Genomic DNA, 14252 nt, shown 5'->3' on the forward strand with positions numbered 1-14252 from the left:
GGCTTTCAGTTCAGAGGGCCCCAGGTTCGATGCCCGGCCGGGCCGGAGATTTTAATCGCGTTTGATTCATTCTTCTGGCTCGCAGACTGGGTGTTTGTGTTTTCCCCCACACTCTCCTCTTCAAATTCAGCCACACACAACACTACCAACCATCACAGGAAAACGCCATAGTAATTATATCCCTACACATAGGGTTAGCATCAGGAAAGGCATCCGGCCGTAAAACAGGGCCAAATCCACACGTGAGACGCAGTTCGCACCCGCGACCCCACAGGTGTGGGAAAAGCGGTGGAAGAAGAAGGTAAAGATCAGTTATCTGTAAGAATAGTCACGTTGTTGTTTGAGTCATCAGTCCATAGACTGGTTTGATGCGGGTCTCAATTCCACGCTATTCTGTGCTGACCCTTTCATTTCTACGTAACTACTGCATCCCACATCTGCTCTAATCTGCTTGTTATGTTCATACCTTGGCCTACTCTTATCATTCTTACCACCTTCACTTCCTTCAAAAACCAACTGAACAAGTCCTGGGTGTCTTAAGATGTGTACTGTACTGTCATGCTATCTCTTCTTCTCGTCAAATTTAGCCAAATCGATCTCCTCTCACCAATTCGATTCAGTATCTCTTCATTCGTGATTCGATCTATCCAACCGGGCGAGTTGGCCGTGAGGTTAGGAGCACGCAGCTGTCAGCTTGCATCCGGGAGATAGTGGATTCGAATCCCACTGTCGGCAGCCCTGAAGATGGTTTTCCGTGGTTTCCCATTTTCACACCAGGCAAATGCTAGGGCTGTGCCTTCATTAAGGCAACGGCCGCTTCCTTCCAACTCATAGGCCTTCCTATCCCATCGTCGCCATAAGACCTATTTGTGTCGGTGCGACGTAAAGCAAAATAGCGATCTATCCATCTCACCTTCAGCATTCTTCTGTAACACCACACTTCAAAAGCTTCTATTCTCTTTCTTTCAGAGCTAGTTCTTGTCCATGTTTCACTTCCATACAATGCCACATTCCAGATTAAAGTCTTCAGAAACATGTTTCTAATTCCTATATCAATGTTTGAAGTGAGCAAATTTCTTTTCTAAAAAAGCCCTTCCATGCTTGTGCTAGTCTGCATTTTATGCCTTCCTTACTTCTGCCATTGTTAGTTATTTTACTACCCAAGTAACAATATTCATGTACTTCCTTTAAGACAATTTCTCAACCTAATATTACCCGCATCACCTGCTGTCGTTCGACTGCACTCCATTACTTTTGTTTTGGACTTACGTATTTTCATCTAGTACTCCTCACCAAATGACTTTTATACAGATTGTAGATAATTCTTCGTTCTTCGTGTGTGATCCCAATCACCTTCAGAATTTCAAATAGCTTGGTCCAGTCCAACATTACCGAATGCCTTTTCTAGATCTATGAATGCCATATTCGCGGGCTTTTCCTTCTTATTTCTATCCTGTATTATCTGATGTAAAGTCAGGATTGCTTCACGTGTTCCTACATTTCTTCTAAAGCCAAACTGATCTTCTCCCAACTCAGCTTCAACTTGTCTTTCCATTCTTCTGTAAATAATACGTGTTAAATTTTGCAGGCATGAGATACTAAACTAATTATGCGGTATTTTTCACACTTGTCAGCACCGGCTTTCTTGGGAATAGGTATAACAACATTTTGCAGAATATCGGATGCCACATCTTCTGTCTCATACATTTTACGCACTATATGGAATATCCTTGCGATGCTGGTTTCTCCTAAGGCAGTCAGTAATTCAGAGGGAATGTTATAAATTCCAGGTGCCCTGTTCCTATTCAGGTCTCCTGCAGCTCTGTCAACCTCTGACCTCAAAATTGGGTCTCCCATTTAATCAGCATCAACAGCCCCTTCTTGTTCCAGAACCTTACCATCTATGTCTTTACCTGGATACAACTGCTGGATATGTTTCTGATATCTTTCTGCTTTGTCTTCTCTCACTAGAAGTTGCTTTACATCTGGGCTTTTAATACTCATACACCTAGATTTCCTTTCTCCATAGGTTTCACCAATTTTCCTGTATGCAGCATCTAGCTTTCCTAGGACCACACAACCTTCAACATCTTTGCACTTCTCCTTCAGCTATTCTTCCTTAGCTACCTTGCAATTTATATCCACTTCATTCTTTAATCGCCTGTATTCTTTTCTGCCCTCTTCATTTCTTGCATGCTTTTATTTTAGTCGTCATCAGTCAGTATCCCCTAAGTCATCCACTGATTATTATTTCATTTTTTCCTTCCTTCCTAACATTTCTTCAGCAGCCCTACTGACTTCATTTTCCATGACTATCCATTCTTCCTCTATTGTGTTTCCTTCAGCCTTTTCATTTAGTCCTTGTGCAACATGTTCCTTGAAACAATCCCTCATACTCTTTTCTTTCAACTTGTCTAGATCCCATCGCCTTGCAATTCTTCCTTTCTTCAATGTTTTCAACTTGAGATGGCATTTTATGACCAACAATTTGTGGTCAGAGCCCACGTCTGCTCCTGGCAAAGTTTTGCAATCCAACACCTGATTTCTGTATTTCTGCCTCGTAATAATTAAGCCTATTTGATACCTCCCAGTGTCTCTAGGTCTCATCTACGTATACAGCAGTCGTTTGTGGTGTTTGAATCATGTATTAGCAAGGAGTAAATTATGATCAGTGCAGAATTCAACCATCAAAATTCTTATTTCATTCTTTTGTCCCAATCCGAATTCTTCTACTGTATTACCTCTTCCTTAGCCTGCCACTGCATTCCAGTCCCCCATCACAATTAGATTCTCGTCATCTGACCAAAAACCTGTTCTTTCTGCCAACTTACTTCACTCATACCAACTATATCTAACTTTAGTCAATCCATCTCCCTTTTCAGATTATCTAACCTACCACAGCCATTCAATCTTCTAAAATTCCACGCTCCAACTCGCAGAATGTCAGTATCCATCTTCCTGATGATCGGTCCCTCACGTGTAGTCCCCACCGGGAGATCCGAATGGGGGAGTATTTTACCTCCTGAATATTTTACCCAGGCGGAAGCCATCATCAATACATCATTCATACAGAGAGAGCTGCATGTCCTCGGGTGTTAGTTACGGCTGTAGTTTCCAGTTCCTTTCAGCCGTGTAGCATTTACAACAGAGCTAAGCCATTTATAGTATTTTTATTACAAGGCCATATCAGTCAGTCTAGACTGTCGCCCTTGCAACTTCAAAAATGCGCAGCGATGGTCCAATTCTACGAACTTGAGGGTACTGAAAAGGACCACACATCTCCTTCTTGTTCGCTCTTTTACCGAGAGGACTTTTCCAACAGTTCGGTCTCACCTTATCACTGTTTATTTCTTAGAAATATTCCACTTCCAGTCCTAACACGATCAGAAGCTCTCCTAAAAGTTTGGAAAAGCATTCAGCAGAATCCCCAACTACCCATCCATCAAGATATTACAAACACTGAACATCAACGACTGAAATCAAGGACACCACCCTGGCGTACAGCAAGAGATCTTGAAAGAACTTCTTTTCATGTTAACAGTCCATGGAAAGCCCAGTGGGATCAGTCTCTAGGAATCAACAAACATCTAGTTGAGAATTCTTCTAAGCGCGTACAAGGATTTGATCTTCCAAGGCGACAGTGAAGGATCATCAATCAAATAAGAACTGGACAAGGCAGATGTTGTGCAAATGGGGTTGGACTGGCTCTGCAGATTGTGATTGTGGTGCCTCTTCTCAGTCAATCCACCACATTGTTGCTGATTGCCCAATTCGAGCTTTCAAAGGAACGTTAATGGACATTCACCGCACATCGGATGGAGCAGTTGATTTGGTCAAAATACTAAACCTAGAGTTGTAGTGTTTTACGGACTTGTGACTACGCACATTTATCCTGAGAATATATATACATACACATCATACGATAAATAAATAAACTTACGAAAGGCTGCTTTCGATGAACCATTCGATAGTCTGGTCTATCAACAGATGCCCACCCGATATGGTTGCACTTGCAGCTTCACTGGGACGCGCAAGCTTCCTCACTGCGGCAAGGTCACATGGTTCGCTCGGGAGGCAGTCATATATTGGGATATAGTTTTAGTATTAACTATTCCAAAAATATAGGAAACTCCGTGTACTCAAACAAGCACAGAATGAAGACATTTATTTATTATTAAAAAAGCGCACGAATGTGCATTACATAGATTATTGACCATTTTTGTCTTTGCTATAATCACCTAGAGATTTGTCGTTGTTTTTACATCTTGTGATGTGATATAAGTCACAGAACTGATCACACAACGAGCACTCACAGTTTTCATTTGGATCGTGATAAGACTTATTTTTACATATTTTATGGTGGTACCCGTGCACTGCTAGTTTTATTATCACATGTCATAGCTTCTGGTTGGCGTTCGTCCAATTTCGATCCAACATGGCTTCTGTGCTGTAGAACTCTAGCGGAATTTCTTCTCTCTTCTTCCGTCTCTCCGCTAGGTGTGCTTCTACATTCTTTGTGGATGGTAATGGTAGATTTATGGGATGCCTGGCCGAGGCGGTAAAGGCGTGCTCGGTTCGCCTGGAAGGACGTGGGTTCGAATCCCCGTCAGGAAGTCGTAAAATTTAAGAAACGAGATGTCCACTTCTGAAGATGCATATGGCACTGAGGTTCACTCAGCCTACACCAAAAATGAGTACCAGGTTAATTCCTGGGGGCAAAAGCGGCCGGGCGTAGAGCTAACCACTCTACCCCATCACTTTCCGCGATTAACAATGGTGGAAGCCTTTACCTTCCACTCTTCCAAGGGCCTTCATGGCCTGTACGGAGGTGACTTTGACTTTGTCTGTAATGGTAGTTTTATCCTCAGTTCTTCAATAAGGAAGGGTTCCCGTGCTAGTTCGTATGATAGGCGGGAATGCATGTATTTAGAGATGTCCATTATGGTTTTTAGGAATTTTGCTTTCACTCCTTCAATGGTGGCCAGGTCTTTCTTTGTTAGTCTTTCCCATATAATTTCATTTGCAATCTGATCACCACACAATCCACTTTTTTCAATGCAAAACTTATTATTATTATTATTATTATTATTATTATTATTATTATTATTATTATTATTATTATTATTATTATTATTATTATTATTATTATATTGTTTCTTCGAATGAGCCAACTATGGACTACGAAGGTTAACCAAAATGGTTTTCAGCTAACAATGGTGTTTGGTTTCACGTTCTTAAGAGCATTCTTCCTAGCCATTATATTATTCATTTTCTGGATTTGTAGTTGTTTAGCTGCTTCTGATCTCCTTGGTCTCTGCTCTTTCTTATGTTTAATCTGTGGGTCTTCCTTTAACATTTTCCGGAAAGTTTGTTTCTCCTGGATATAGGATTCACAGATGTTGAAATTTTGAATATCTCGTTTAACTTGCTTGTACCACAGTGATGTTTTATTGCAGGAGCTGGCTGTGTGGATGACGTTGGTCATTCTTGACTCTTTCATTCACTCAAGGTGCGCATAGATTTGGAGGCGTCTCTTGATGATGGTGCCCATTAGAGGTTCTTGCTTCAGATATAGATCATCGCTGGGCCTGAGGTACCTTTCTCCATTTATGATTCTTGGGCCTAAGATCTTTCCAGAGGTAATTCTTTCCATGACCTCTAGTTTCTGTATTAGATTTGCTCCTTTGATGGTTAGGGTTTCAGCTGCACAGAGGACCTCAGGTCTGATTACAGCTTTAAACTATTTTAATTTGGCATTGATGGATATGGATTTCTTCTGGTAATCTTTTCTGTATTTGTTGTATGCATATCCAGTTTCCTAATCTTTTCTTCAAATGCTTTGTTGGTCTTGAGGTATTCACTGATCCATTCCCACAAATATTTGCATTCTCTAACTTTACGGACCTTATTGCAGGGAAGAAGATATTCTAGTGTAGATTTTTCATTTGTCATGAACACTGTTTTCTCGTAAGACAACTGAAGTCCAGTCTTGGAGGTTATGGATTGAATTGTATGCATCTGGTCTATTGCTATTTCATCGAAATCTGCTAGTATGGCTACATCATCCGCGAAAGCTCTGCATCTGAAAATCCCCTATATTTTTGTTTTTTAGTAATTCTTGGATGCTGAAATGGAATATGCTATCAATTTTTTCGCTATCACGTCACATTTTCCTGGTAATATGGACATCGATTTTTGTTTTTTACGTGCCTTCTTATTGTACATCAAATATTATAAGTCATACTCTTGCTTACATATTGGTTACAAACTGTCAGTAACATAAAAGAAACACACCACAGTCTTACTGCGAATTCTTGAAAAATATCCCGTGATAGAAACATATGGCTTGCATTTCGAATTCCACGTATAAAAAATGTGTTTAAAACCGTTATTCATTGTTAGGCATGGAAAGCCGTGCATATTATTATTATTATTATTATTATTATTATTATTATTATTATTATTATTATTATTATTATTATTATTTGTTATTTGCTTTACGTCGCACCGACACAGATAGGTCTTATGGCGACGATGAGGCAGGAAGTGGCTAGGAGTGTGAAGGAAGCGGCCGTGACCTTAATGAAGGTACAACCCCGGCATTTGCCTGGTGTGAAAATGGGAAACCACGGAAAACCATCTTCAGGGATGCTGACAGTGGGGTTCGAACCCACGATCTCTCGAATATTGGATACTGGCCGCACTTAAGCGACTGCAGCTATCGAGCTCGGTATTATTATTATTATTATTATTATTATTATTATTATTATTATTATTATTATTATTATTATTATTATTATTATTAGATGTCAAACATTTAACTAAAATAGGCGTCTCCCTCCGTACAAGGGCTGAAAGTGACACGTAGTTGTGAAACGTTCATTCCAGTTTTTAGCAGCTCTTATCACTGTCGGTTATTGCCACACTATTTCTAGGATTAAAATCAGTACGCACGAACTATGTAGCCCCTATTTTCCGCCGTACATTCAGTGATAAGGCTCGTTTGAACTGAGCCCCAAACGGCAGCTCTAATATCTTGGATTTGTCTGTCAAGAAACAAATAGGCCCAACACAGTTCCTTTTGTCTTCGTACCATCAACCATTACCACAAAATGCAGCAACTGTAAGTTTCACTAATATTCTTCCTACAAGAAGGTCTTTTACACGGATTCCTAGATATTTACGCCAGTCATCCTCCACTAGCCCGTCCGATCACATACAGTACTGCAGGGCACCTTGAAATTTCTTCATCGCTAATCTCACGACTAAATTTTCATGCATAATTTATCAATCTGTTGTCTGTTACCTATTTATGCAGTAATGTTAAATCGAATTATAACCATTTGCCATCCTTCTCAGAGGTCAGGATTGTATACGTACAACACGCAGTCATCCGTGAACAGTCCCCTGGCACTAGGATTTTTTGGATTCTCCAGATATCTGTATGTAGTTTGTTCATCGACCATAAAGTCTTCTTTATATTTTCTTCTGACTAGAGAAAATTCTTTCTTATCTCGTGTTATGAGTACCAGTTCCATTTTGAACGCTAGCCAGGCAGTTTCCATCTCCTTCTAAACCACCTGTTCTCTTTACAATATCGCTCTGCTGCTACAGAAGCTCTCAACTTGAAAGTAAAGGGGTAGAGAGCCACCGCACTTATAGGCTGACTATGGCTTTACGCTCTGCATTCGGGAGATGAGAGGGTTCGAAACCCACCGTAGACTGTGCTGAGAATGTGTGGTTATCCATTTTCACTTCCAGACAAATATAGGGACAGTTTCTATTCATAGGCCACAGCCGATTTCTTGTAGTTCCTTATCCAATATCATTCATCATCATTCAGTTTATCTTCATTAACTCCTCAGCTGAGGTTGGCGATAGTATGAGCATCCGGCCGTAAAAATTCATGCCGTATAATTTCATCTCATCTCATCCACGACCCCGTATCAAGAGACGGAACTAAGGGGTAGACATGTATTACTTATATTCTATAGCCTACTGAGTTTGAAGATACTACCTGAGTTAGGCGACGTTAAATCCCTTATAATAATAATAATAATAATAATAATAATAATAATAATAATAATAATAATAATAATAATAATAATAATAATAATAATAATAATAATAATAATAAAGCCAATGCGTAGTCCTCTTGAGAGGTAGAATTCATTCAATCCATAAATGATACTAAGTTCGACACCTGTATGGATTTGAAGAGGTATGTGGTCCTCTTCACATCGTGTATGTCTAGTCCAGACTGTCCAGAGGTATCTGATTCTTCACTACTGAAAACGATGTATATGTTATGAATTACTTGAGTACCAACCAGGCTTGCCCAATAGTCCTACTTCGAGCGGAGGACGGCACTTGCCCGAAAGGCATAAAATACTGACCCGCAAAGCGTCCATAATACAAAGCGAGAGTATTTTGGTTCACATGTTAAATTTGGTTTACGTCGCACCGGCAAAGATAGGTCTTATGGCGATAATTGGATAGGAATGGCCTAGGAGTTGGAAGGCAGCGGCCGTGACCTTAATTAAGCTTCAGCTCCAGAATTTGCCTGATGTGAAAATGGGAAACCATGGAAAACCATGATCATTTCTATTTTTTATTACTTTTTACACCTTTTTCATTCTTACCAGTGTGGGTACTGATCGCACTCTGGGTATCCAGTGCAAGCTACGATGTAATCTGATATTTTGTGGAATTCTGGTAAAATTTTTCCTTATGAACCTCGATGTTTGACCCTTTAAAACAGCCGTCATTAGCATCATATGAAACTAATAGGATGCTGATCGTAAAAACGCTCAATACACTTTAATTCATTTTGATTCAATAAAATGTAGTAGGAACTGCTTTTAATTTACAAACTTGATAATATCTAGCCAATTATGTGTACGAAGGAGGGAAGAAGTACTTTTATATGGTACTTTTATTATTGTTGGCAGTATAACCAGTGCTAGGGTACAACCTATTTAAATAATAATGAAATGCCGTATGGCTTTTAGTGCCGGGATGTGTCCGAGGACTTCGGCTCGCCAGGTGCAGGTGTTTAGATTTGGGTCCCGTAGGCGACCTGCGCGTCGTGATGAGGATGAAATGATGATGAAGACGACACATACACCCAGTCCCCGTGCCAGCGGAATTAACCAATTATGGTTAAAATTCCCGACCCTGCCGGAAATCGAACCCGGGACCCCTCTGACCAAAGGCCAGCACGCTAACTAATTATACGGTTGACGACAAAAAAAAAAAAAAGAGTCATTTCCGATACCCTTCTATTCTTAGGCTTAATACTGGATTCTGAAATGTTAATACAGCACTATAAACTGAAGATATTTCCGATTAGGGTGGTGGTAGTTGTTATGGTTTTAAAAGGAAGGACAACTAGATACCCTTGTTTCAGAGTTTCGTCTTCAATTTCCATTATCTCACAACAATGTCATGACCGTGGAGTTCTAGCAACCTTTGTTTAGTGCGCAGTGCCGTAGTCGTGACATCTGCAGGCTAGCTACCTAAGTAACAGCAGTGTAAAGCAGCCATTGGCGCACTCTACATGTTGCGCGGCAATACACGCGACTGTTACGCTCCTGATGGTCATGTAGTGAAGTTGTGAACAGTTCAGGCGTGTCAGGTTATGTGATCCGGCTTTCAAATGCACCGGACTATCAAGACAACAGGACCTAACTCCTAACAAAATAAAGTGCGGGGACTCACCTACAAGAATATAATAGTCATCGAAACAGAAGTCTTGAATTCGGCATGATTAAGAATTTAGGAGTATCTCAGTTGCTTAGTTGTTGCATATCTCACGCAACTATGTTAAACGCTTATTGAGAACAATGTTAGTAAGAGTCAGGAAACAATATTCTCCATGGAAAAAGCTGTTCTCCTCAGAAAAAATTGGAGGAACAGCGTCCAATCCGCGTAGCCCCTGCACTAAGGTCGTGTTGTCAACTACGCAGATTCCAAAGAGATACTAGAGAATTTGATGGGATAAGGATGGAAATCAAAAGAGTGTATTTCAGGGATTTTTTTTTTTTTTTTTTTTTGCTATTTGCTTTACGTCGCACCGACACAGATAGGTCTTATGGCGACGATGAGATAGGAAAGGCCTAGGAAGTGGAAGGAAGCAGCCGTGGCCTTAATTAAGGTACAACCCCGGCATTTGCCTGGCTTGAAAATGGGAAACCACGGAAAACCATCTTCAGGGCTGCCGACAGTGGGGCTCGAACCCTCTATCTCCCGATTACTGGATAATGGCCGCACTTAAGCGACTGCAGCTATCGAGCTCGGTGGAAATGTTATTGAAAAAATTAAAATAATGATTAAGTTATTTCCTTGCATTTTGGTATCAATATATATATAAGGCAATATCCTGACTGATTGTCAATCAACGCCCCGGGAAAACAACTGGACATAAGGAAATGGAGAATAAAGTGTGGCAACCATTAAGGAATGTTTCATAAAGGGAATGAAACGGGGAACGGGGATAAACCCCTGAAAACCAAAATATTTATTACTCCGAAACCGTTCACCGAACAAAGTCGAAATTTGACTCAATGATGTCTCCTTTATGTTAAATAAGATAAGTTTACAAGAACTTTCGAACCTTAAGGTTTAAATGGTGGTTAATACCCGAAAACAAAACTATTAGTTTCTCTGTAACGGTTTGATGTACGAGGTTGTAATTTCACATGATTCCTCCTGTTTGTCTTAGATTCCAAGTAAGAAGTGGTCTTAAAACATACATGCGTAAGGGGGTTTGACTGGGGGGAGGCCTGATGACAAAAATAATCTTTTCTCTGAAACCGCTCGACATACAGTGTTGAAATTTCACAGGTACTCCTCGGTGTCTTAGATTTTAAATAAGAAGTGGTCTTAATTCACCCCAATGGGTTACAACTGGGGAGGTAAGTTCTGATGACAAAAATATTTATTTCTCTTCAACCGTTTGGCATGCGAGGTTGACATTCCACATTATGGTTACTCCTATACTACATATATTTTAAATAAACCTAAGGGGTTTTGACCGGGAGGGTGAGGCCTGGAAACGTAAATATTCATATCACTGAAACTGTTTTACATACGAGATTGAAATTTAACATGATGGTTACTCTTCTATATCTGAGTTTTAAAATAATAAGTGTTCTTAAAACAAAACAACTTTTTATTACAAGTGGCTTTACGTCGCACCGACACAGATAGGTCTTATGGCGACGATGGGACAGGAAAGGGCTTGGATTGGGAAGGAAGCGTCCGTGGCCTTAATTAAGGTACAGTCCCACCATTTTCCTGGTACGAAAATGGGAAACCACGGAAAACCTTCTTCAGAACTGCCGACAGCGGGGTTCGAACCTACTATCTCCCGGATAGTGGATACTGGCCGCACTTAAGCGACTGCAGCTATGGAGTTCGGTGTCAAAACATCCATAAGGGGTTTTGACTGAGAGATGAGGCTTAACTTACTTGACTTATTTCCTGTGTCTCCTAAGTGGAGCATAGGGCATCAATGAACTTCCGCCACTGGACTCTGTTCTGCGCCATCGTCCTGATCTCTGTCCAGGTCTTCCCTCCTTTCCCCATCCCTTCTGTTATTACACTCCTCCTCCTTCATGTGTTTCTTGGTCTGCCTCTTCTCCTGCTACTTTGTGGGTTCCATTCCAGGGCTTGGATTGCTATGTTGTCTTTATCTCGTCGTAATGTATGCCCGATCCACTTCCATTTCCTACGACACATCTCAATATCAATGGGTGTTTGATGGGTTTTTTTTTCCACAGTTCTTCATTGGAGATTACTTGTGGCCACCATATCCTCAGGATATTCCTCAAACTTATTTTCACAAATGTTTGAAATCTGCTAATCAGTTGTTTGTTAGTTTCACACGCATAGAGCAGTACTGACTTGAGAGATGAGGCTTGATGACAAAGTATTAATATCAGTGAAACCGTTTTAAGACGAGGTCAAAATTTAATATGATTGTTGATCGTCTATGTCAGGGCCTCTCAGGGTACATGTGCTTGGTACATGCACTGTGCACGGTGCAAAAGACGACTTCGCTTGGTTGACCAGAGTGCAGACCCCCCACTCCTCGATTTGGAGCAATAGCGCTTACTCTCTCTTTCCTCACGCCTGTCTTGCTCGCTCCCCCTGTCTCCCTCTACCGCACTTGCGCCGTAGCGCTCCAAATCCGAGCTGAGTTTCGCCGAGTAGAGCCAAGCTTAGGCGAGTTTAGCCGAGTAGCCCAGAGACGAAGCGTTGGTCCGAACGAAGCCGAGCGCGACCGCTGCACAGTGCACGGAGCTCTTTCGCCTCGATTTGCACGCGTGAGATTTTGGGCGTTTGAGAGGCCCTGCTCTATGTCATAAATTTTAAACGAGAAGAGGTGTTAAAACAATACACCCCTCAATTGTTATGGCCGGAGACAAGGCCTGAAGACAAACAATTGAATTTCTCTGAAACCGTTGGACTTACGAAATTAAAAATTCATATGATTGAGGCTCCTCATTTTAAAATTTTAACTAAGAAATGTCTTTAATACAATATATCCCAAAGGGGTTTTGATTGTTGGCGGGGTGTGGGTATCTAGTACAAGCTATGGTGTAATCTTATATTCTGTAGAATTCTGGAAAAATTTTGCCTTATGAACCTCGATGTTTGACCCTTTAAAAAAGCTGTCATTAGCATCACTTGAAACTAACAGGATGCTGACCGTAAAAACGCTCAATACACTTTAATTCAGTTTGATTTAATAAAATGTAGTAAGGACTGCCCCATAACAAAACTACTCATTTCTCTGAAACCATTTGATTTATAAAATTAAAATTTCACATACTGGTGCTCCTCATTCTTAGATTTCAAATAACAAAGGGTCTTAAAACAATATATCCCAAAGTAATTTAGCCTCATGACTTAAATAGTAATTTCTATGAAACACTTTGGCAAGGTTGAAATTTCACATGATGATTTCTCCTCTACGTCTTAGATTATAAATATGCCCTAAGTGTTAATGCCCTCGTGGTGAGGGTTGATAAAAAAGATAATCAATTCCCTGAAATTGTTTCACTGAAAAAGTTAAAATATGACAAGCTAGTTGCCCCTCTATATAATAATACACCCTAGGGGGTTTGTGGAGCCTCCGTGGCTCAGGCGGCTTCTCACTGCTGGGTTCCGTGGTTCAATCCCGATCACTCCATGTCAGATTTGTGCTGGACAAAATGGAGGCGGGACAAGGTTTTCTCCGGGTACTCCGATTTTCCCTGTCACCTTTTTTATTTCAGAAACACTCTCCAATTTAATTTAATTTCATTAAGCATTCATTAATCATTGCGCCAGAGGAGTGCGACAGGCTTCGGCAGCCGGAAAAATTCCCGTCCTCGCCGCTAGAAGGGAACTTCATTCATTTCATTCCAGACCCGGTTGAATGACTGGAAACAGGTTGTGGATTTTCATTCAATATAATACACCCCTAAGCAGGGGCGTATTTTCCATGCATGCAAGGTATTCATTGCATGCGTTATGATAGCGCAAAGAACTGTCTGAAGTACGAGTTAAGGTTGTTATAAGTCAGCTATTATTAATTTCATCTCTCAGAAATTCAAAAGTTTCACACAACTGCACTAGTTCCGTCGCTTGACTACGTGTGGCGCTGGTGTAGTCTCACCACTTAATCCACTGTAAAAAGAAAGAGAGAGCAAATGGAGAAGTTAAGGACGTAACCAACGAGCTAGAATAACATAGAGGGGCTGTATGCCTGTCATCAGCGCTCCCTGCTTGAAGCAAGTTGATAAGGGGCAGCCATGTTAACGGTTGTCAAAACAAAGCGAATTGGCGCGAGAGCATATGTTGAGGTGACAGGGAGATCGTGGATGCCAATTTAATTCCCTACGTTTTAAGAAGTGAAAACATAGATTCTCGCTTTCAAGAATGCCAGCCGTAAGCTCAGCGTATGGTTGTTCTAATCGGAATAATAAAACCAAGGATATATCGTATTTTAAGTAAGTATTACTGAATTATAGCCGAGATTCCTTTTTGTAATTTCTGTTTGTAATTAAATCCATTTTATTGTTTACTTAGCGAAAGTACGGATAGCCACGGTAATTATTTGTCGAATTTTGTTTCAGATTTCGTTTAAAAACAAGGAATTAACGGAACAATGCGTTGTGAGGGCGAAAAGAGATAAATGGTATCCCACTCAATTCAGTTGCTTATGCTCTGTACATTTCCAGCCCTATTAAATTTTCATTCAC

The sequence above is a fragment of the Anabrus simplex genome, chromosome 1, assembly GCF_040414725.1.
Source record: "Anabrus simplex isolate iqAnaSimp1 chromosome 1, ASM4041472v1, whole genome shotgun sequence".
NCBI classification, from domain to species: Eukaryota; Metazoa; Arthropoda; class Insecta; order Orthoptera; family Tettigoniidae; genus Anabrus; species Anabrus simplex.